This window comes from Cryptomeria japonica, chromosome 8 (genome assembly GCF_030272615.1).
Source record: "Cryptomeria japonica chromosome 8, Sugi_1.0, whole genome shotgun sequence".
Taxonomy (NCBI): Eukaryota; Viridiplantae; Streptophyta; class Pinopsida; order Cupressales; family Cupressaceae; genus Cryptomeria; species Cryptomeria japonica.
Window position 1 is genome coordinate 382,534,079 of NC_081412.1, and position 27,063 is coordinate 382,561,141.

A 27,063-nucleotide genomic window follows, 5' to 3' on the forward strand; every position below is an offset into this window, starting at 1 on the left:
TGTAAGAATACAATGGCAGTCAAGTCGGATTTGGAGATGACAAAGCATGTATGATCAAAGGAAGAGGTATTATTTCTCTGGATGGAAAGCATAATACTGATAATGTCTATTATGTAGAAGGTTTAAAGAATAATCTTTTAAGTGTTGATCAATTGGTGGACAAGGGTTTCCAACTTCAGTTTAAAGATAGAAAATGCAAAATCATTAACAAAGGTTTGGAGATTGCAACCGGTATTCAGACTAGAGGTAATATCTTTCACTTGAATATGGGTAATAAAACATGTTTGATTTCTCATATTGATGAGAGTTGGTTATGGCATAAGAGGTTGTGTCATGTTAATTTTGATTGTATTGTTAAGATCAGTTCAACTAAGGTAGTTAGAGATATACCTAAGATTATGAAGCCTCATAATCCAGTATGTAAGGAATGTCAATTGGGAAAGCAAGTTAGAAATTATTTTAAGAGCATACATGATAAATCTAATGATGTACTTGATTTGATTCACACTGACTTATGTGGTCTGACAAGGACTAGAAGCTTTCAAGGTGATAGGTATTTCATGTTGATTATTGATGATTATTCTAGGATGATATGGGTAACTTTTCATAGGGAGAGGTCTGAAGCCTTTGAAAAATTCAAGATCTTTAAAGCTAAGGTAGAAACAAAAATTGGATTGAAAATTAAATGTCTAAGATAATATCAAGGTGGTGAGTTCACTTCTCATAATTTAACAGTTATTGTGAGATAAATGGAACTAGGAGACAATTATCTACACCTAGGACTCCTCAGCAGAATGGAGTAGTGGAAAGAAAGAATAGAACCATTTTGGATGTGGGAAGAACTATGATGATGGAAGCCAAATTGCCTCACATCTACTGGAGAGAAGCAGTGAGTACAACAGTCTACACATTCAACAGAGTTCACATCAAAGGTGAAACTTGTAAGACCCCTTATGAATTATGATTTGGACATACACCTATTGTTAAATATTTCATAATTTTTGGAAGTAAATGTTACATTAAAAGAGATGTTTCAATTGGGAAGTTTGATCCTAGATGTGATCAAGGGATATTTCTTGGTTATTCAATTCAAAGCAAAGCATATAGATGTTATAACAAAAGATTGCAGAAAATTGTGGAGAGTGCAAATGTGAAAGTGGATGAGCAATAAATAAATTAATCTATATCATATAATAGGGAACTGATAGTGGAAATGATCATAACTAAACTGACAATGCCTCAACTGGTACATGAAACTAAGACAGTTATACCAGTACAATCTGAAAATTTAGCTGCGATTGATGATCAAAGGAGTGAACCTGAAGTTTAGAACACACCAAGGTATGTAAGTTAAATCATTTTGAAGATCAAATCATTGGAGATAGGAACAAGGGAGTTATGGCAAGAAGAAGACTAGCAAATGAAGAGGTATGTCTTATTTCTCAAATTGAACCCGCATCTATTTTATTAAAGCTTATAAATATAAACATTGGTTAAAGGCTATGGAAGATGAATTAAATCAGATAGAAAAGAATGTTATTGGAACAAAATGGGTTTTTAGGAATAAACTGAATGAGGATAGTCAAGTTGTAAGAAACAAGGCTAGACTGGTTTGTAAAGGATATTCTCAAATGGAAGGAATTGATTATGGTGAGACATTTGCACTTGTAGCTAGAATTGAAGTTGTCAGACTATTTCTTGCCTATGTAGCTTATAAGAACTATAAGGTTTATCAAATGGATGTTAAATGTGCATTTTTAAATGGTAAACTTGAGGAAGAAGTATACATTGAGCTGCCTGATGGATTTTCACTGACAGATGATAAAGATATGGTTTGCAGATTGAAGAAAGATTTATATGGATTGAAACAAGCTCCTAGAGCTTGGTATGCATGGTTGAATAGATATCTTTTGAAGCTTGGTTTTACTAAAGGCATTCTTGATAGTAATTTGTATTATAAGATCACTGATGATGATATTATTATTATTAAAGTATTTATTGATGATATCATTTTTGGAGGAGAAGATAAATTGTGCATGGAATTCTCCAATAATATGAAGAATGAATTTGAAATGTCCATGATTGGTGAGATGAGATTTTTCTTAGGTTTGCAGATTACTCAAGATAACAAAGGCATTTTAATCTGTCAAACTAAGTATCTGAGGGAATTGTTGAAGAATTTTGGTATGGATAATTACAAATCGGTAAGCACTCCTATGGTGCCTAGTGAGAAATTATCTATAAAAGATACATCTACACCGATAAATCCGACAAGGTACAAGTCTATGATTGGTGGCTTGTTATATCTAACTCAAACTAGACTGGGTATTATGAATGCAATAAGTATTATTTCAAGATATCAAAGGAATCTTAAAGAAAATCATGTATGTGCAGTAAAGAGGATATTTCGGTATTTGCATGGAATAACAAAATATGGCTTATGGTATTCTAGAGATGATGACTTCACTTTATGTTCATATACAGATTTAGATTGGGCAAGAGATACTGATGATAGGAAGAGCACTTCTGGTGGAGCTTTTTTTCTTGGAAATAAATTGGTTTCATGGATCAACAAAAAATAGTCTTGCATTTCTTTATCTACTGCAGAAGCTGAATATGTTACAACAAAAACTAATTGCACTCAATTCTTGTGGATGAAGCAAATGTTGAAGGATATCAAGGAAAATTGTAGTGAACCAATAGTTATCTATTGTGATAACTCTACAGCTATTGACATGTCTAAGAATCTGGTACTTCACTCTAAGACTAAGCACATATCAATAAAATATAACTTTCTGAAGGACAAGGTAGAAGAAAAGGAAGTCAAATTGGTTTATGTGAACACTAAAGAGAAGATTGTAGATATATTCACTAAACCACTATCTAAGGAATCATTTGAGTATTTGAGAGATAGGTTAGGGGTTTCTGCCCCTCTGGCAGAGACTTGATTAATGTGGTTTGGCATTAGTCTAACATGCATTATCAGAGATATTATTCATTTTGACACTGATGTGTGGTGCTACTACTCAGGGGGAGTAGTCAGCTTTGATATTCAAAGGTTTATATTCCTGCTTTGATATTTTTATCAGATTTCTAGCATTGATGTCAAAGGGGGAGAGATAGTGATGTGAAAAATAAATTCAGAACTTTACAAAGATATTATTCTCTAGGGGAGAGTTATTGATATTCAGGAGATTGTTGGTTGTCTTCCACAGGGGGAGACTTGTTTGGCATTTCTTGGTACTTAGATGTTTTTCACATATAGTGTTGCCATCAATGCCAAAGGGGGAGATTGTTGGCAATATGGATGAATTGATTATGTGTTGCATTGATTTTTTGTCATTGATGTCAACACTAGTTGTTATGGTTGGTTGTTGGTAGAAGATATAGTGTTACCGACAAAAGGGACTATCTGTTGGACACTTTCGACATGTTTGGATCAATGGAGTATGTTTGGTTTTATATGTTACATGCTTCTGGAGCATGTTTTGGTCAGTTGGTATTGACTTGGTAATCAGATGCTATCATACACTCTTGTAAACCCTTACCAACATGGGTTTAAGGTTTAACCGATAGAGCTTTCACTGAGAATCTTTGACAAAATGCATAAGTGGTGTTGGTGCAGCTTCTAGATAGAATTTAGGATGCAAAAGGTGATCCCTGATCATGCCTCAACTATTTGAAGACATTGCTTTGGCATGGTGGACCCAGATTAGGTCCGGCGCCTATCTAGGTTATGGACCAGTAGCATGTTAACGTGTTCTCTACTCATTATCGGGATGATTTACGGATTGGTTATTGTTGTTTTGGTCTAAAGTCGACATGGCATATCATTGTAATATGAATGTACTGTAATGATCTTATTATAATATCTTTTAGGTGGCCGACCTAATTGGTTTAGGCCTTAGGGTTTGTATAAATGATGTAAGATCTCATTGTAGATCAAGTATCATGGTCATGGAATTCAATATCATATATGAAGGAGATTTGGTCGATCATAGGTGATTGAATTGGGTTTAAGGAAGAGGTCAAAGGCCTTTGGTATTGAGCTTAACAAGGACTATAATCAGGCATGGTAGATGCTATCTCTGGCAGTTCATTATTCTGGATTATTGTGAATTTTTCTTGAGGTGGTTATAACATCTCTATAATCAGTGAGACTCTTTTGTAATGAGCAGTACGCTCTAGGTAGTGTGTCTTCCTGCATGTGTAGGCCCCTTATTGTATCACATAATTTCTGTAGAAGTATCACTGACTGTGGGTAGGCTTCCCACCGTGGTTTTTCCCTTTCTGGGTTTTCCACGTACAAATCATGGTGTTATGTGGTATGGTTGCATTATGTTAATTCTTTGTTTTTGCTATTCTCGTATTCAATGTTTATGTGCTCTAATTAAAGGTTATTAAGTGGTTTGATTAACATAATCTATTAACAACTGATTCACCCCCCCTCTCAGTTGTTCACCGGTTATCCTAACACGTATATGATCATAACAAAGTTACATCAATTCACATCCATATGCAAATACAACATCCCACTTCATCTGCATCAGACATCCTAATGTCCTAAGAGAAAAGATTACATAGAGCAATGTCTGCATATAAATGAAGACCAAAATAAGCAACCTTTTTATGTAGAATAAATGTGCTATAAGAAACAAATTATAACACTTAATAAAAATTATTTTGTCAAATTATAAATAGATCATTTGAATTTTTTTTAAGATGTACAAGATTGTATAATTACGGAACTTACCAGTTTCTCTGCAAAGTCTACAAGCATAACTTTGAAGAAAGACACATGTTGATTAAAGCCCTTCTTTTTTCTCTGCATGGTTGAAGATGATGGTAGATATTATCATTTCTAAATGGAAATACATTCACTTGACATAGTGTGTGAGAGGTTACAAAATTGAATCACATTGACAAAATGAGGGACTTAGTGTTTACAAACAAAATTTAATCTCATTAATGCACATAGAGCATACAGTGTTGTGTTTGGCTGTAAATTTTTGTAGTTCTTGATAAGAAAACTTTAAAAAGTAGCTAAATATTGATAACCCCAAGGAATATGTACCATCACCAAGAGTAAACTAGTCAGCGACAAATGATCTAGCATGAACCTGTATTTATAAGAATTATTAGTCTATACATAAACTGCATGCATGAACATAAAGGCTTTATGATAATCACTTCAACTAAAATGCATGATAATAAATGAAAAGGTGGGATTATATACCATAAAAATATGTCCCTTTGAATTATATCGATAGAACCCACTATGTTGATGCAAAAATCATAATGCGATAGTTATGTATATCATCAAAAAGACTTGCATGAGCATAAAGGTTTTGCAAAAATAATGCTCATCAAATGCAAGATAATAAGCCATGTTGCAAAAATACATCCCTTCAAATTATATCAAGTGTACCCTCTATGTGCATGCAAAACCTATGTTGCACAAAAAACATTCATCAATAGACCTTCATTTTGAACACATCCTTAATATACACGTAACAAACTTGAACATTAAGGTTTTATGATCATTATTTGAAATTAAATGCATGATAAAAAAAAATAAGGCACCATTAAAGACCTACTACTCAAGTATTCCTGAAGGGTCATCTCTTTGCTTAAGAGTATCCAATATTGCTTCATGATCAGTAGCAGTCATTGTCCATAGGTCTTTGGTCTTTGGTTTTTCTTGATGCTTCAACAACATAAAATTTGTAGCTATAATAAGGTGTGAATACATGAGAATGGTTTTGTTTCTCTCATAGTCTTCAAATGGAGGTATACCATTCTTTCTAATCATGTATGTTTGCAACCAAGTTCCCACAACAACAACTGAACCTGAACCCATCATCATTTGTCACTGGTTGTGTTAGCTTCCATTTTCCCTGTACACATGATGCCAACAATTATTCTGATATCTCTTCATTCTCTTGCGGTGCAACAACTGCAAAAACATGTCATGGTTGTACAAGATCTCATAGATGGTCATACTCAAGTGAATTTTCCATGTCATCATTTGACAAGGATATTGTTTGAGATAAAGGAGTTAGATATTGTGGAACCCACGTATCAACCCACTCACTTGACTCGCACGGATCCCAATCACACTGAATACAACTCAGACAAAAACAAGCCAACGCTCATGTCCAAATGGTCCATGTACTTGTAGCTGAGCTAAGAAATGAATGCATCTTTGAAGAATCTTTAATTGTTTGATAATCCAATCTGTCTCCCATTGTGCCCTCCTCAACTAGCCAAAAGAATCTAGTCATAGCTCAATCAAGAGTACCTCCATGTGACAATGTTGAACTACACCAATCAACAATGGAATGTGCATCAGAGAAATTTGCACCTACAATCCTTAATTGCTCCATAACTAGAGCTCTCTTCAAACATGCTCCCCCTTCCCATGCCCTACCTAAAAAAACACCAAATATGAGGTATACGCCTCTCTACATGCATTCTACTCAACCAATAAAACATACAAGCATTCTTGAATTAACCCGTACAATTATCTGACCATATGATATGTCGATCAATTGCAATATCTTTCTAATGCAAGAACTCAAAAAAATTCTCAAAAGAATGTTGCACATACTCAGAGGAGTGTGATCTATCATCACTCATATAAAAATGATACTCCTTGATTATCTTCCTGTCCTCTTTTGTACTATCAAGAGCATGTCTATATGTAATGTGAACAAAAATAGCAATCTGGATTGAATTGTAGTACTGAGACTATACCTCATTCCATGGTTGCAATGTATAGTTCTCTGCAAAATCAACCACCGATACAATAGTGCCAATCGAGAAAGAGTTCTTACATATCCTAAACTGTTGATCCAACCATTGAGACCTATGGGCGTGCCTTCCACACTTGTAGAAAAGATTTTCCTTAAAATCCAAAATAAAATCAGCAACACTCACTTCTCTTGAGACTAATTCACATCTAGAACCTTCACCTCCACTCTTCAAAGTATATTTCACTGTCTCGTATCTTTTTTTCTCAACATAATTATTTCCAAACTCATTTTTGCTGCCCTCATGAAAACATGAAACAAACTTTGACAACTCACCACATTGTGATCACTTCTCACTCAAACAATCATTTCTATAGAAATAGCAGCCATCATCTCTAGGGCATAAAAATAGACCTTGCAAGTCTCTTGATGATCTCGTAAATAGCATTGCACCACACTCCTGCAACATCTCATTAGTATGCATCATAGAACGAATATGGCATAAAATTTCATGGTACATTGGAAACTCCACATGGTACTTGCAACAACAAGTATTACAAATCTTAAGAGGTACACAATAAAATGGCTTCAAAGATTCAAAGGCCCTTTGTGATATTTGCAATGTTGGATGTACTTCACAAATTTTTTTCTACAAAATTGTTTGGCTTGATTTCAAGAAATGTTCGGGATGCGGTGTGTGGTCTTGGTTTGTGATTCTTAATTTCAAAACATCCTTTATATTGGGTGATACTCTAGAATTAGAGTGCCAAAATTGTTGAATCTCCTCCTTCATATTGTCAGTCAACTTTTTATCAACATGTGAAAGCCTCCCAGCAAAAGCCCATGTATCATGTTGAAGTGGATTGTCAAGTCTTTGTCTTCGTGCAAGTGCTCTATCCAAATTTTTACAGTTTATATTCAAATCAACACAAGTTTGTCTCATTTGATGAGCCTTCCTCAATTGATGGCTTACTAAGGAGGTTGTAAACACTCTTCGAGTGGCTCTCTTATCTCTTTCCTTGGTATTATTTCCAATAGAATTGAGAGCATCAAATAGATTTTTGGAAATAATAGAATTTATCTCCATCTTCTTGTTCATACAAATCTTCAATTTGCTTAGAAATGGTCTCATATTTATCATCTTTAGCAACTGAACAAAATGTTGGCATTGCTCGGTCAATGTCTTATTGCTAAAATTTTGATTGAAAAGTTGTGTAGCCCACAATCGAATAGTTCTTGTTGACCTCTTTCCTTCAAGATTCACAATAATGTTCTCATCAATTTCAAGTAACCATTTTGGGGTTCTTGAAGGTCTTGGATTTGGAATTTGTCCTTCATCCATGAGAGGGTCTTCATTTATGAAATAATTAGGTGTTACATATTGTTCACTTGGTTGAGCAATTCCACCTTCAATGTCGAGTTTTCCACATTTTCACCTCCAATATCAAAATTTTCCACATGTTCACCTTCTATGTCAAAATTTTCTACATTTTCACCTCCAATGTCAAACATTTTAATATTTACACCAGAATTATGGACACCTTCATGGTCAACTCCCAAATTTTCACTTTCCATTCTCACATCATGTTGAGCATTTTCATTATCACTTTCAACATTTTCACTTTCAAAATCTACATTTTCAATAACTTGTTCAACATTTTTAAATTCAATTTCATTTTTACTTGAAGTAACATTAACAATATTTATCATACATTGTCTTCTCCTCCTATGACCTTCTCTATCTCTTTCTCTATACACTTCAATTTGGTCATTTGAAAGCTTTCTTTTGCATTTAGACTTCTAATGACTACTACTCCCCATTTACCTCCACAAAGATGCTCCTAAATGATTGACAATGTAATATTTGACTTTAAAAATCTCTCAAAAGCATAAATTTGTCTCAACCTATATAAAAACTAGAATGTGAAGAATGTGGGCCATTGGAATCCACAAAATATCCCACAAGGCTCTTTTTTATTTATAGAAATCGGATATCTAATTATATCAGATATCCAATTTTAATGCATAAATTTGGGGTTCCAAAAATAATTCTCGTTGCCGCCTTTTTTTTTACTGTTGCCACATTAATGGTAGTGGCAAAAATCGGATACCCAATTATATCAGATATTTGATTTCAGTACTCATTGTATGCTAGGAAATTAGGAATCATCACAAGCAATTCAAAAACTAATCTAGCCCAATCACAAAAGCACAAAATGCAATGATCTATCCCAACACACTCAATAAAGACATAAAGATAAAACATTCAAAAGTAAATACTATGCAAACCAAACATGGATATGAATGCTTCCTTCATGCGGCTCCATTGTTCTTCTTTCCTCTTCAAATAGTTTGGTTGTGGATTTCACCTACAAGTGCACATACATGATTGAAAGCAAGTAGGTAAGAAAATTGCTCAAAAGTACTCGAACCGTGATTGATTAGAAATTTGATAATCTGATTAGGGGATTTGATTGAAGAAATTCATCCAATTTATAGACAAATTGGAGAGATGAACAAATTAGCATGATAGTGATTCGAATGGAAATTCAAATCAAGAATAGCAAAATTATGACATGTCTATGACAAATTGCTATGCAAGGATTTATGACAATTTATGACAAATTTCTATGTCAAGAATTGATTGATTGTCAATTATGACAAATTATGACAAATTTCTATGTCATTCCCATGAAATTAGGAGAAAAATAGGAGGAAATTGAAATTAAGAATTTAGAAAATTAGAAAATTAGAAAAAGAGGAATCAAGAAAATTAGGAATTAAGAAATTAGAAATTAGGTAAAATCAATTAATAATTTTTCATTTATTAATTAATTCACAAGGAGGAATAATTAGCCAATTAAATGAACATTTAATTGTGACAAGAAGACTTAGGATAAATAAAATAAATTATTTAATCCTAGAGAGAGAAATGACACACAAGGTTAAATGATTAAATCATAAAACCTTGGAAGATGAATTAGCAATGCGAGAATGACAATTAGGTCTTGATTGAAGATAATTGATTCGATTTGATTCTGATCTAGCAAAGGACCAATGTGATAAATGACTTGATTGATAAATGCACCAATTGATGAGGAACAATGACAAATTGATCCAAATTGACATAATTGAGATAGACAACAATCAATAGCGAAATGATCGCAAAATGACAAAATTGACAAGAGGACAAGGATCAATAACAACATAGATTGCAAGATGACAAGATTGAAAATGACCACGATCGATGACAAATCGATCGCAAAATGACAAGATCGAACATGACAACGATTGATGACAAATCGATCGCAAAACGACAAGATTGAAAATGATAAGGATTGATGACAAAACGACAAGATTGATAAGAGGACAAAACCCTAATTAGGATTGACGATGTCCAAAATGATGACAAATAAGCATGCACATTGATGTGATAGGATAAGATCGATCAAAATCATGATTAGATAGTGTTGTCTACAAGACCAAATTTGAGAGCGAGATGAATGAATAATGTAGAAGAATGACTCGATGTTCACAAATGATAAAGACCAAATGCAAATCATAAGAGAAATGTTAATGCGATGCAAAAACCTAAAATGAGGCAATGCACAAATGTTAAAGTATGACTCCACAAGCGTTGACCATTTTTAGGTGTCTACACTCATATTTAAAGAGAGAGAGATTAGAGGAGGGGGGAGAGAGAGAGAGATTAGGGGAGAGAGGGGGTAGGGGTAGGGCGAGAGAGCGATTAGGGGAAAGAGAGAGAGAGAGAGTGAGAGAGAGAGAGAGAGATTAGGGGAAAGGGGGAGAGAGAGAAATATTAGGGTAGAGGGAGAGAGAGATTGGAGGAGAGAGAGAGAGAGATTAGGGGAGGGAGAGAGAGAGAGACTAGGGGAGAGAGAGAGAGAGAGAGAGAGAGAGAGGGATTAGGGGAGGGGGAGAGATAGATTAGGGGAGAGAGGGGGGAGGGGGTAGGGGAGAGAGAGATTAGGGAATAGAGAGATAGATTAGGGGAGAGGGAGAGAGACAGATTGGGGGAGAGAGAGAGATTAGGGGAGAGAGGGGGAGGGGGGGAGGGGGAGAGAGATTAGGGGAGAGGGGGAGAGAGAGAGATTAGGGGAAAGGGGGGGAGAGAGAGAGAAAAAGATTAGGGTAGAGGGGGAGATATATTAGGGGAGAGAGAGAGAGAGAGAGAGAGAGAGAGAGAGAGAGAGAGAGAGACTAGGGGAGAGGGAGAGGGAGAGATTAGGGGAGAGGGGTCATATGACCCCTTAGGAACCATAATGACCCAATATGGTGTCATAAGGGGTCATGTTGTGTCTTAAGGGGTCATATGGTGTCTTAAGGGGTCATATGACACAATATGACCCCGTAGGACATAATATGACCCATAATGACACAATTTGGTGTCGTAAGGGGTCATATGTTGTCTTAAGGTGACATAGAACCCAATATGACCCCTTAGGACACCATAGGACCCATAACAACCCAATATGGTGTCATAAGGGGTCATGTGTTGTCCTTAGGGGTCATATGGTATCCCATGACCCCTTAGGACACCATATGACTCTTAACAACACCATATGGTGTCATATAACCCATAATGACATTGTATAATGTTGTAAAGGATCATATTGTGTCCTAAGGGGTCATATGGTGTCTTAAGGGGTCATATTGTCACAATATGACCCATAATGACACAATTTGATGTTGCAAAGGGTCTTATGGTGTCCTAAGGGATCATAGGATGCAATATGACCCCATAGGACACCATAGGACCCATACCAACCCAATATGGTTTCATAAGGGGTCATATGTTGTCCTTAGGGGTCATATGGTATCCCATGACCCCTTAGGACACCATATGACTCCTAACAACACCATATGGTATCGTAAGCATTCATAAGGGGTCATATAACACATAACAACACCATATAGTATCGTAAAGGGTCATATTGTTTCCTAAGGGGTCATATTGTATCTTAAGGGGTCATATGACACAATATGACCCCTTAAGACACAATATGACCCATAATGACACAATTTGGTGTCGTAAGGGGTCATAAGGTATCCTAAGGGGTCATAGGACACAATATGACCCTTTAGGACACTATAGGACCCATAACGACCCAATATGGTGTCGGAAGGGGTCATATATTGTCCTTAGGGGTCATATGGTATCCCATGACCCCTTAGGACACCATATGACTCCTAACAACACCATATGGTGTCATAAGGGGTCATAAGGGGTCATATGATCCATAACAACACCGTATAGTGTCGTAAAGGGTCATATTGTGTCCTAAGTAGTCATATGGTGTCTTAAGGGGTCATATGACACAATATGACCCCTTTGGACACAATATGACCCATAACGACACAATTTGGTGTTGTAAGGGGTTATATGGTGTCCTAAGGGGTCATAGGACACAATAAGACCCCTTAGGACACCATAGGACCCATAACAACCCAATATGGTGTCATAAGAGGTCATATGTTGTCCTTAGGGGTCATATGGTATCCCATGATCCCTTAGGACAACATGTGACCCCTACTAACACCATATGGTGTCATAATGGGTCATAGTGTGTCATAAGGTGGAAAGATGAACCATTATTATAATATAAAAAGTAGTGCCAATATTGCTTCCAAAAATTTAACACCTAAGGGGTCATAGGACACAATATGACCCCTTCTCCCTCCCTCTCTCTCTCTCCCCTCCCCCCCTCTACCCCCCTCTCCCTTCCTCTCTCTCTCTCTCTCTCTCTCTCTCCCCTCACTCTCTCTCTCTCTCTCTCTCTCTCTCTCTCCCCTCACTCTCTCTCTCTCTCTCTCTCTCTCTCTCTCTCTCTCTCCCCTAATGATATCTTTCCCTCCCTTCCCCCCTCTCTCCCCTCTCTCTCTCCCCCTCCCCCATCTCCCCTAATCTCTCTCTCTCTCTCTCTCTCTCTCCTAGTCTCTCTATCTCTCTCCTTTCCCCCCTCTCTCTCTGTCCCCTAATCTCTCTCTCTCCCCCACTCCCCCTCTCCCTCTCCCTAATATCATATACTAATATCTTTATAAATTAATATATTGTATATTAATATATTAATAAACAATAGATTATTAATGTGCAAATTTAGTTTTATTAAAATCAAATATCCGATATAATCAAATATCCAATTCTATCGAATATCCAATTTCTATTGTACAAATTTCAAATTTCAAATTTTGGCTTGGGTTTGCTTTGGGATTTGGCTTGGAAGTGACAAGCCTAGAAAGTCAACTAAAAAAATGTGTTTTTCAGTATTCCTTGATTTTCTAGACTTTACACTAGTGGCTGACGACTTTTTTTATAGCCAAAAATGATAAATCGAAAAGGGTTCTCAGCTTTCCAACAATAGAAGGCTTGTCCTATTTTGACTTTAATAAATAATAATTATTTATTTTCTAATTTAATTATGACAAATGTTTTGATTGATAGACTGATTGAAAAACACTCATAACTTTCAAACGTTATAACATTTTTTGAATATGAAACATGCACCACATCCTATGCTTCATCTACTATAGGGAAACATTAAAAAAAAATGAATTTCATAAGGCTTTGACCAAGTTAAGGTGGTCAGACATATGAGTTATGAATTTTTGAAAAGCTATAGTAAAAGATTCATAAATAATTATTTACTTTATAAAAAAAAATTATGTGTCAAATCCGGACATGAGTCTAATACTTATATTATAAATCTTATAAAAAAATTATGATTTGATTGTGATTAGGGTGGTCAGACATATGCCTACTTCTTATCTTTTCCTGAAATTTTAGTACCGTTGCATTGAAATTTGAAATTTTCATCAAATAGGATTTTTTTTCTCCAAAAAATAACTATTAGCTTAGAAACTACATTCAATTTTCTATATATTCTCTTCTTACATATTTTTAAAATAATGCTCACAACTTATTCAAATTTTCATGTCAAGTTGCATAACTCTAATTTTCTAAAATTCCATTGCCACTTAAGGGCTTGTTTTGGCACACCATGATCCTACACATACCCATATGGATAGAAAGTGATAGAGAGAGTAAGACAAATGGAGGGAGATATGGAGTGAATAAGTGAGATTTAGAGATAATGAGATATAAATATACATGAAGATAGATATATAGGGATATAGAGATAGAGGGGACAAGATAGAGAGAGAAAGGGGGTGATAGCAAGTAATAGATAAGTATAGGTAGGATAAGGTAGAGGAGTGACATAAATATAGATAGGAGAGATTATTAGAGAAATATATAAATAAGAAGTGACAATGATGGAGTGGGAGAGGGAGAGATAGGAATAGAAAGATGGAGATACATGCAAAGATGCATGTAACTTGGGAATTTATTTATCTATATGGGATGAGAAAAGAAGTGACATAAGTAGAGAAGAAAGAGATGGATAAAATATATTTATATAAGTATAGATAGACAAGTGATAGATAAAAGAGGTGATAGGAAAAAAAAGAGATTTTGTATGCAAAATTTGTGAGTATTTAAATTTTTTTAAATGAAGGATTAACTTCAAATGATTATAATTAATTTTTGGTCTATAATATCATAAAATTACCTTATCAATTTGATAGGTTTCGGAATTACCTTTCCAACACCTATAAAAGATCAAAATTTTGATAAAAAACACAAAGTTATGCCCATTTTACTAAACTATACTTTTTATGTTGAGCAAAACGGATATCCGATTTGAAAAAGCATGACATCACAAATCAGATATCCGTTAATATCGAATATCCGATTTGGTTTGGTACTAAACCTTTGGCCGACCCAAACAAAAATTCAAAACGGATTTTGGCATATTTGGAAAAGTTTAAAATGCATTTTTTTCTCCATTGCCACTTTTTGCCCCCCCATGATCTTGCACATACCAGTAAGATTGGTTGAATATGTCAAATATGTGAAATAAAATAAACTACATTTAGGATTTACCTAGGCTAATTAAGTAAATATTTTTAAACATAAATTAAATTATATTGACTAAATACAGCTAGGCGTTGATATACTTTATGATTGTGATGATTAAAATAGGAAGTAAATATGGGGGGGGGTGGTCATTAGTTGTGTTGGTTCCCATAATCACAGATTGGAAATCCTAGAGCTTTGCCAACTCTCCTACTGATTTCTTGATCATCCTTGGCCAACGAACAGGAATGGTCAAAGACCAAATTCCTCTGCACTTTAGGCTCCACTAGACCTAGGTGGGTATACCTCAATCTCCAAAGCACAAAGAGATTTATTTATAGTGAATTTAAACTTAACAGATTAGCTGTTTACAAGAATGGAAAAATATTTCCTGCAACTATGCTTTATTATGTGCTTTTAACTTGCTTTAATCTGAAAATTTGAATATAATTGATAATGAATAAAAGCTTATAAAAGAATGTTGCTGGAACTTTGAGTGATTATGAAAAAATAATGCTAGTAGAAACTAGTAATATTTTTGTCAAGTGAAGACTTTGTGCACACCAAATTTACTCATAGAAAACTAATAATAGACTAGTGCCTTATCTGACAATTTACATGTTACTCAATGGACAAATGTTTGCAGACCTTGGAGACAGTTTGAGAAAACTCACAAGTATGCAAGACTATCATTGCAATGACTTCAATGTATGTTATAAGAACAACAAAAACAATTATGTTATCTATATAACAACAAGTGATAAAACACTACAACAAACCTTATTCAGATTTATCCAAAGGATTTTAACTCATCAACATCATATAAGATGAAATGATCTGAAGATAAAGACAACAAATCTTGTATATTAATTTTTAGAATAATGGGCATACAAAAACTACAGACTCACAGACACTTCATGATACACTTGCTTGCACAGAATGAATTTTCATTTCTACACACCTATTTTACATAGCACTAGTAGTCCCAACAGACCATCTGAAAGAGAGCAGTTTTTTCTTTATTATTATTTTTTTGTGTGTGTTCCCCCTCAGTCTTGATTTCCCTTTTATAATTTTAAGAGAGCATTTCAGACCATTACATTCTTTTGAAACAAGGAATTATTTAACTACCCCAAATCACAAAACATGCACTTTGATTCTTAATTTATACTTGTAGAGTAAATTTCAAATAAATTAAAATATTTTTTCCTTATAATCTTCATACTTCAAATAATATTGTCCATATTATGAAAGTGAAGAATGATTAGTAAGAAGTAAAGAATGTTAGGAAATAAAATTATTTGATGTATAGAATAGTTGATATGAGTAAATAATTTGGCACATAATTATAGATGAGATAAAGAGATTGGCAAAGATATAACCATGACTTCTCATGCCTTTATTTTTTAGCACAAGATTATCATCATTGATCCTTATTATGTATCAATGCAGATTTGTACACTAGGGTATAAGGAACCAAGATGTAATTGATATTCCATTGCAATAATAAACACATGGAAAACAAGGAGTGAACCCTTCCATTCTGGAGGTAGCACTTGTAATACCCTAAAAATGGTCATCTAAACCATGGGCCCCTAATCTTGACAACATCACCAAGGTCATAACCAAAGGCAATTAAATAAATCTTGAGCACATAATTAATTCTAAAATCATCAATGTCACATGGCAAATTAATCAACCAATGTTAATTAAATATTTATTTAATTAATTGATCATTCCAAGTAAATCATTTTTAAACAATTATCCTATTTATTTTAATTGAATATCCTAGCATATTTAATTAAATAAATCAATTTGCCATCAAATCTTCAAAAAAGGAATTAATTGACAAAAAAGAATTAAAAATTGAGAAAAGAAATCAATTGGAGATAATCTTGGAAAAAACAAATTAAAAATTGATAGATAATCTCAAAGAAAGCAATTAAAACAATTAAATATTAAAATTAAATGAAATAGAAAATAAATCAGTTTTTCCCTGATTTTATCTTAACTTTAGTTCAATTTCCTTTAAAACTGAGAAAAGCATCCAATCACATCAATTCACCTGGATTGTGCTTCCTCTTGGAAAATCTTGACCGCTCATCATCATTTGATCTCAACCATTGGTTTCTTCATGAATTTTCTATAAATTTAGGCTCTAATCTCTCATTAAAAAAGATCCTGGAGAATACATTGTTATTATGTTGTTTTTGCTCTAGGTTCATTGAGAATTTGCATTGAGATATTGCATATTAGTTATTTCATATTGGTTAAATCATTTAGCTTAAATATTCATATATTGCTTAAATCATGTTAGATTAATCTTGCATATCTTTCATCCATCTAGCTTAAATCTTGCATCCATCTAGCTTGAATTCATGCTCATATAGAATTAAAAATCCTTTGTTTAGGTGTTGTGTAGTCACTGGATAGCTTAGCAATCTGAGAGCAATCTAAACTCATATCTACTAGAAGGAAATTGGTCACTTTGTAATGGTTTATTATTCATTGATTATTGATTTACTAACCATGCATCTAATGACTTAATTGAAGTGTTGTGTATTCTAGATACAGATACAGGTCCACTTTTCACACACACATTTTTGGCACCCACCGTGGGGCAGGAAACTAATTTTTTGGCCTCAAAATCATTTTTTTTATTCTGCAGGTTTCGTCCATACAATCTCTATGAAATATCGTACGAATAGTATCAATGCATCATACGACATTATATTGAAGCCTTTTATTTGTCGTACGACATTATATTGAAGCCTTTTATTTGTCGTGTGAATCAGAAAATGGTGTTGTATGACATACTATTCTGATTATCTAATTTTATCTTATGTCATCCTATGCTTAGTTCTGACTCGTGTGATAAAAGTCTTTTGTCGTTTCATTCTATGATAATTGTCGTACGATTCGGTATGTTGTTGGGTTAAAGCAAGTTTCACTTTTCAGGTCTTCTGTCAAATTTTGATGATACTAACACTCTCTGAATTGTCTTTTGTATGCCTGATATTTTCATAGCCTAACCAGTTTCTTGCAAGACGCTTGACAAAGAATTTATCAATCAAACATACGCCTATCAAAGAATAAAAACAACATGACTATTGATACGTTGTTTTTGCAGGTTGCCTAAAGAGATTCAACCAAACATTGTGTATTCTTTAAATTCATTTTTTAGGCACCTAACTTGCTATCTGTTTAAAGAACAAATCTGTATTTCATGTTTTAAGTAAATTCTGAGAGGTAGGAGAGTATGCTCTTGTCTTTTTAGACAATCAGAAATCCAAACCCTTGAGGTGTTTTCTTTGTTTGATATTTGTACATCTTTAGCAGGCCTGTCCTCTCGAGGAGCTTAAAAACTCTTAAAGTCATTACGACTGGTGTGAGGGGAATGATTAGACGCCAAGTACTCCAATCCACTATAAAATAAACGTGATTTGATGAAAATCGAGTCAATGACAGTGCTCATGAATAGCTCTCCTCAGTACCTTCGGGTATATTGAACCTTAGTTTTCAAGGCTTGGAGACCTCTTAATTGAGTTTATACCTCAATGCGCCGAATGGACCCCTTACTAGATCCAATTAAAATTAGAAGCTACCTGATTCACCTCCAAAAGGCTGATAATCTTTGTGCAAGAGAGATAGTAACTCTCCCAAGACACTTGCCATATCATGCCCCCATTAGTGTTTAGAGTCAGATAATACGGTGTTGAGAATCCATTGCGTGAGACTCAACAGCTGTATTCTGATTAGCTATTAGGTGTGTACCTAAGTCGGCAAGCAAAGGTTTTCTTCTCTAAGCCAACTTCCATAGGGTTTGCATGTTGTGATTGGAGTTGCTATTCATACTGCGTGTTTTTTGTGTTTTCATCCCTCAAACTAAAACTGGAATACCAAAATTGGAGAAAATGAGAAATAACTCAGTGATAAACTTTGTCAGTGTAAAAAAAACTAGTCTTCGTCAGTCAGTGAAAACTCAGTCCACCTTAAAACTGGTTATACTCAGCTATTGAAAAAACTCAAAATTTTTGTCTCTATCCTATTAACAGTCGTATGAACCTAATCATTTGTCGTCCTACACCATATCCTATGTCATATGAGTCTGCTAATTTGTCATCCAAGCTCAATCCTTTGTCGTACGAAACCCAACAGTTTGTCGTTTAAAGCTAAATCCTATGTCATATGAGATAGAACTGCACTGAATCCTTTATCATTCGGGACATGCCCATTTGTCATATGGTACTAGGCAGCAACTTGTATGAAATAGAACTGTTATTATCCTGAAGCTGTTATACTGTCGTATAGTCTTAGAAATCATGTCATACGGTCTTAGAAATCTTGTCGTACGAGTCTTTGATTTTACCAGTCCAAAATAGTCAAACCTACCTAAAATAGTCTACAGTGAGCTTAAAACTGGTTATCATCCTCCTGAGCATAAATAGCCTTGATAGTGTACCCCTGCCATAGCGTTGCACGATTTTGTCGATCATCTCTTAGCTAGTTCAAACAATATCTTATCAAACCTAAGTTAACTTAGATAATGTCTTACATAGGATAGATCATTCCTGAAACCAGACTAGATCTTAGTTACTTCACTCAATCACTATGTTAAATGAACAACTAGCTACAATTTGATCTTGACTTCTGCAACACATCTATCTCTCGGTCCTATCAGTTGCAAATGCCTATTCAAACCAGAAGTTCTCGCAGCAAAACAGACAAAGAAAATGAAACACCCTTTTCGTCAAACAATAATCCATTCTTTGTAGAAAACCTCTTTCCAAATAAACCATCCTCGTCACAAATACTAGTTTATGATCTACCAATCTTTGGTTAGCCCCTCTCTCCCACCATGTATGGGAAAGACAAGAAAGAGAAGCTAGTAAACAAGACACTCACAACAACTTCAGCAATCATGCCATTGACAATGATTCCTCATCAACTAAATCTGAGCTTCTTGAGCCTCCCGAGGCCAAAATACATAAATGTCAGAATGATAAAGAATTTCAAAAAATGATTAAGGTCATCATGGCTAGGGAAAAAGAAGACTATTTCCTAGAACTAGCAAAGCAAGGCACCAAACTCCCTACTAGTTATAATGTGGAGGCCCTCATCACTAAATAGGAAAAGACACCATGGGGAAAGATAAACAAACAAATGCAAACATTAGAAACTAAGGTCACAAAACTAAAAAACAAAGATAAAACACCAAAACAATATTCTCTGGACACAATATGCCCATTCCCATTTGACAAAAACCTTTACATGCCTCCCTTTCCCTCAAGGGTAGAAATGCCTAAGTTTGACGAATATGATGGGAATACGGACCCCCAAGATCATATCATAGAATTTTGTGCTTTATGTATGGATTTCATGCACAACCAAATGTATCTCATGCACCTTTTCTCGAGAAGTTTATGGGGGCAAGCTATGGAATGGTTCTCAAGTCTACCCATGGGAATAAAAACTTTTGAAGAATTAATCCAACTATTCCTACAACATTCGTCACCCAGTCACTATGATAGAAATTTGCAATACCAAACAAAAAATAGGAGAACCCTTTCTCACTTTTCTCCAATGATGGAGAAAGATGTTCTCTAGATATTCACGGACTATCCCAGACCTTGAGAAAATGGATATCTTTGTCAACAACTTAATCCCTAAATTGAAGTACAGTGTCCAGATGCAAGTACATCCTTCATTCAACAAAATGGTAGATAACACCCTCAGAATGGAAGATGTGCTTATAAAAAAGGGAGATATATCACTTTGGAAAGAAACATCGCAAGGTTCTAGTTCTAAAGAAAAGAGCAAGTACTGGAAATATGGCAAAGATAACAATAGAAAAGTTGTTAGTGATGGAGTGGTAGATACTATCCAAGCAAAAAAAAAATCCACAATATTTAACTTGGCCAGTGGCATGCAAGCACTCAAGGTAGCTGAAACTGTGACAGAAAATCCTCCAAAGAAAGCAAGAGAATGGTTTAAAGAAAAGCCTTGGCTTTCAAAACCTAAGCATGATTTTACTCCTCTAGATGAATCATATGAATCGGATTTTAAAACTTTATTGGCAAATAATCTGATAACATTGCCAAACAATTCTAGACCATATGACCCAGAAATTAGACCCAAATGGTGGAGAGGAAATGAATACTGTGACTACCATCAGAACAAGGGACATAACATAAACAACTGCATGAAACTCTGACATGAAATCCAAGATCTCATTGATGTAGGAAAGATCATTGTTGGAAATCATGTGACTAATGCTGATCATAGGCCTTTTAAAGATCCCTTACCAACTTATGAACAAGGAGAATCCTCAAAATCCAAGGGAGGAGCTAGAGTCAATTATACCTACACTAACAATGATAATGTGATCAACATGATTGAATCTTCTCAACCTGAATATTGCAATGTGATCATAATCCAAGATCACCAAAGTCAAGCACAAACTGCTAATGTTGTGACTCATGCTCAAAGGAAGATCACTCTCCTAGGAGCTAGTTCCTCAACTTTCAATCAAACAACATCAAATCTACCAAATAGACAAACAGACACAATCATGGCCAAATCAAAACAGCTGGCTTCATCATCTTCTCCTAGTTATAGTATTGTCAAACAATTGAAGAGAACCAATGCTCAAATCTCCATTTTGGAATTGCTTAAGATCTCTTCTGCTCATAAAGAGGTCCTGGACAAGGCTTTACTTACCACCAGTGTCCCTAAATATTTAGATGTAGATCGGTTTCAATCTATGGTGGGTCACCTGACTTCACCTCATTATCTTACTTTCTCTGAAGAAGATGATAACTCACTAAGTCACCCACATAACTAGCCATTACACATTGAAGCCATGATCCATAAACACCGAGTTAAACATGTTTTGATAGATGGAGGTGCTAGGTTGAATATTTGTACCTACAATCTACTGACACAGCTGGGATTTTTTGAAAATGTTATTGATCCAACAAAGAAAATAACAATCAAGGCTTATTATGAAGAATAAAGAACTTCTAAGGGTCTGGTACTATTACCAATCAAGGTAGGACCTATAGAAAGAGATGTCATTTTTCAAGTCCTTGATCTTCATCTTTCATACAACATCTTACTAGGCAGGCCATGGATTCATGAAATGAAAGTAGTACCATCTACATATCATCAATGCTTGAAATTTCCTTATGATGGAGTTTAAGTCACTATTCCTGCTGATACAAGTTATACCTGTAATGCATTAACGCAGAGTGTTGATGCTTTTGTTCCTCATAATAGAGCAGCCTCTATAGCTAAAAGTTCAGAATCTTTGCTGAAAGATTTAGAAAAGAAATTGAAAATCACAAACACTAGCATAGATGGCTACAAGATAGAGCCTATACTCTCACTAATGTCTCTTCCTCTGTCACCAAGATAGTCTAGAAAACCATCAAAGGTTATGAAGCCACAAACTTCAACTCCAAAAGTCATTTATGATGGTCTCTTTATACAATCCTCTACTTCTCTTGTAGGTGAAATAGAAGAGGACAATGTTCTCAAATCGCTTTTCAAAGAAGACAGTGCAAACAAAGAAATACGACAGTGTGAGATTTTCCTGACACAATATGGTTCAGGCTATAAGATGCTTCAACGCATGGGATATTCAGGTACTGGTCCTCTCGACAAGTGTCAAAAAGGTATTGTTGAACCTATTCAATTACAAACTAAGTCTACCAATGATAAAGATGGATTGGGATATGATCCAAGAAAGTCATCAGATCAGAAGAACATGTCCCACCATCAACTTAAGTGGAAGAAAAAGGTACTATCTTTAACAACACAAGAAATTAATACTCAACAAACTCATGAAGAGTGTGACGATGAACAAAAATAATTGCCCACCCAGAGAGAGGAAACAAATGGTAATCAAGTTCCAATTATATCAGCTATAATACCATAGGAAGTACAAGTCCCAAAGGATATGAGAGATGAAGTATACAGAATCAGAGAATTGTTTGCACCATTAAACATTCCGGTCACATATACTAGCAAAAAACAAGTAGATGATTCAGAAACTGATTCAAATGAGTATGAATGGGGTCTAGACCACCTCTCACATACATCTACTACAGAAACTCCTGAAGAATCCAATGATATCATAGATGACACACAAGAGCTGATATGCCTATAAATGCAAAAGGAAATAGAGGAAATTAGACTAAAAAGATAAGAAGACTATGAACGACAGTTGGAGGAAGAAAGGACACAAGCAATTTCTTCACCTACTAACTCTCCCTCAAATGAGATTGGACAAATCAAGTATGGAACTACAAAAGAAGAATTAGAAGCTACAAAAATAGAACCAGTCATCAGTCCAAAGGAAGTTGAATGGAACAGATGACAGGGATTAACAGAACCATCAAGGTTATGTCCACAAGTGTGTCAAATACAAGTAATCGATGAATCAAATCATGAAGGAACTTGCAACATCAAAGATGTAGGTATTGATACTATATATACTTTTACTAAGCCACTTGAAGATGAGTCAGAAAATTCATCTTATGACTCTGATAACTCAGACAGGAGCTCTATTTATAACAACAATTATTCAACAATGCATTATGACTACTCTATCATGAATGTTGAGATGATGTCTGCTAACCCTATTACTGTCATACCACAGTATGTAGTCCAACCTGGAGTAGGTGATGCCACTAAAATTAGGTCGGTTGGGTTAGGTCCAATAAATACTAACATGAATTTTGATAATCATGTTGTAACTCTTCCTGGTCTCGAGACACATACGCAAGGTAGTCTTCTGGAACTCAACTAGTCAGTCTGAAGTCATGATGATAGTACCATGAACTCCCTTGAAACCTATTCAAATCTTATTCTTAATGCATCCTGAACTGATTGATTGTACTCTTTATAACCAACCTTTGAATATACCCATCTTCACCAATGACTACACACTAGCCTGCTATCTTAATGTAGTGGAACCAATGAACTCTTCCACCGGTAAGCAAAGCGAGAAAATGACTGAAATAAACATCAAGTATCTCAGTCATAAAAATCAAAAAAAGAAAAATAAGAGATCTGATGGTGAAAACCACATTGTGGTGGTGTTAAAATCTAAAAAAGAGAAAATAAAGGACATACCTAAAGGTGAAAACCTCTTTGAGGCACCTGAAGGTGAGATACTTGATATACTACCAAGTCATTTCTAGGAGAGGTCTTCCATATTGATCGAGCCAACTCAGCTAGTGAACATTGGGACTCAAGAGACACCACACATCATTCATTTAGCTCAATCACTATCAGTAGAAGAGTTAAAAGATTTCAGTAACCTTTTTGTAGAAAAGAAGATCAACTTTGCATGGACATACTCAGATATCCCAGGACTTGATCCTGATCTCATTATGCATCATCTCTATTACACCAGGAGTTAAACCAGTCAAACAAAAACTTCGTAAGATGTATCCTCATGTGGCACTGCTAGTCAAAGTTGAACTAGAGAAATTTCTAAAAGATGGATTTATTAGAGCTATAGACTATGCAGAATGGATATCAAATATAGTACCTATATCAAAGGCAAACAAATCTATTAGAGATTGTACAGAATTTAGGGATCTCAACAAAGCATGTCTGAAACACAATTTTCCATTGCCCAACATTGACATGATAGTAGATATGACTGCTAGATACGAGATGTATTCATTAATGGATGGGTTCTCTGGTTACATTCAGATCAAGATAGCGTCTGAAGATCAAGAAAAGATAGCCTTCACATGTCCATGGGGAACCTTCTTCTGGAATGTTATGCTGTTTGGGCTAAAGAACACAAGAGAAACTTACCAAAGAGTGGTAACCACTATCTTCCATGATATGATGCATAAAAACATGGAAGATTATGTTGATGACACCTTGGTAAAAACCATTAAGAGATCTATGCATATTCAAGAACTAGGCCTCATACTAGATAGAATGGAAAGATTCAAACTCTGATTAAATCCTAAAAAGTGTGCATTTGGGGTAACATCAGGAAAATTGCTTGGTTACATAATTTCAAAAAAAGGAATTGAGGTTGACCTTGAAAAGGTCCAAGCTATAATTGAAATGCCTCGACCCAAGAATATCAGTCAAATGAGAAGTTTATAGGGCCGTCTTTAGTCAATAAGGCATTTTATATCTCAACTAGCAGACAAAGCTCAATCCTTTACAAAGGTATTAAGGAAAGGAGTTCAACACAACTGGGATAAAGATTGTGAACAACATTTAAAACAAATCAAAGAATATCTTTCTAATCCACCCATATTAATGCCACCGATTCAAGGTAAGCCATTGATTCTATACATATCCACTACAGATACTTCACTGGGGGCACTCCTAGCACAACAAGATGATAATAAAAGGGAACGAGCTATCTATTACATTAGTAGAACATTGGTGTCATATGAAATGAACTACACTATAATAGAGAAAGCATGCTTGGCATTGGTCTTTGCATCACAAAAATTAAGGCACTCTATGTTGGTAGCCAAGATTGATCCGCTCAAATATCTTCTCAGTAAAGTAATGCTTATAGGAAGACTAGCGAAATGGGTCATGGTTCTTATAGAATTTGATATTGAATATGTGGAACGTAGAGCCATCAAAGGATAGGTTATTGCAGACCAACTTGCTGATGCTCCACTTGAAGACAATCAACCTCTACATATAGAATTCCTGGATGAATCAATCATGCACCTTACTCAACAATTATGGAAGATGTTCTTTGATGGGTCTTTCGCTCAACATGGTTCTAGTGCCAGAATAATTTTTATTACTCCCCAACAATATTCAATTCTGAAAGCTTACAAGATTCTCTTCCCTTGCACAAACAACATTGCAGAATATGAAGCTTTGGTAAACGGGATCAAGCTGGCCATCAAGTGGAAGATTGTTGAATTACACATCTATGGCGATTCTCAACTCATTATCAACCAAATCAATGACCTATATCAGACAAGAGATGAGAAATTGGTGCCTTATAAGAGAATGGTGGATGATCTTAAGAAATACTTTACCTTCGTATCATTTCAGCAAATCCCTAGAATAGCAAATAGAGCAGCGGATGCAATGGCCACTTTGGCATCTATACCACAGCTATAGGAATCTAATTTTTGCTTTGAATTCCTGGTGGAAGAGTTACATTATCCTGCCTATGATTCTCCTGAGTCCCAGATGGTCTGTTCTATTATTGGACATGACTCATCTCATTATAGCCATATTTACTCTTACCTGCATGACTAAGTTGTCCTCGCTAATCTTTCCCAAAATGAAAAAAGGAACCCAATCCGAAATGCATCATGGTACATCATCATTGCTAATGACCTATTCAATCAAGGTTTAGATAATACTTTGCTTAGATGTATAGAAACTAAGGAGTCCCAATGCGCATTATCTGAGGTTCATGAAGGTGTTTGTGGATCCCATTCGAATAGTCTAACTTTAGCATGAAAACTACTTAGGGATGGCTACTACTGGTCAGACATGGAGAAAGAAGCTATAAAATTTGCTAAAACTTGTTAAAAGTGCCAACTACATGGGCACCTTGTCCATGCTCCCGTAAGGGATCTCATACCCTTTGTGACACACTAGCCCTTTCAATCATGGGCATTTGATCTAATTGGCCAAATATATCCTGCAGCATCTAACAAACACAAATTTATTATCACTGCCACTGAGTACTTCACTAAGTGGGTAGAAGCGGTTCACTCATCAAGGCAACTGAAAAACAAGTAGCTCTATTTATTCTTAATTATATCATCTACAGGTATGGTATACCTTCATCCATTATAACTGACAATGGATGACAGGTCAAGAACAAATATCTAAATGAACTCTGTGAGAAGTTCAAAATAAAACAACACTGGTCATCAGTATATTACCCTCAAGATAATGGACAAGCAGAGGCATCTAACAAAAACCTATTGACTATCTTGCATAGAACAGTGAACAAATCTGGGAAGGATTGTCATCTGCAGCTCAATCCTGCATTGTGGGCTTATAGAACAAGTATCAAAACACCTACTGGGGCTACACCCTTTTATTTGGTGTATGGGTCTGAAGCAGTATTACCTATTGAGGTGGAAATACCATCTCTAAGAGTTTCTTTGTGAGGTCTTGTTACTGATGAAGACTATAGAATATCTAGATTGCAAGAGCTCGAATTGCTGGATGAGCATCGGCAAGTGGCATTTGATCATCTCAGAGTGTATCAAAAGAGAATGTCCAGAGGATATAACAAGAAGTTACGACAAAGAGAATTTTAGGTTGGTGACCTAGTTCTAAGAGAAAATCCTAAAAATCAACAGTTTCAAGACAACAAAGGGAAGTTTGAACCCAACTGGCTAG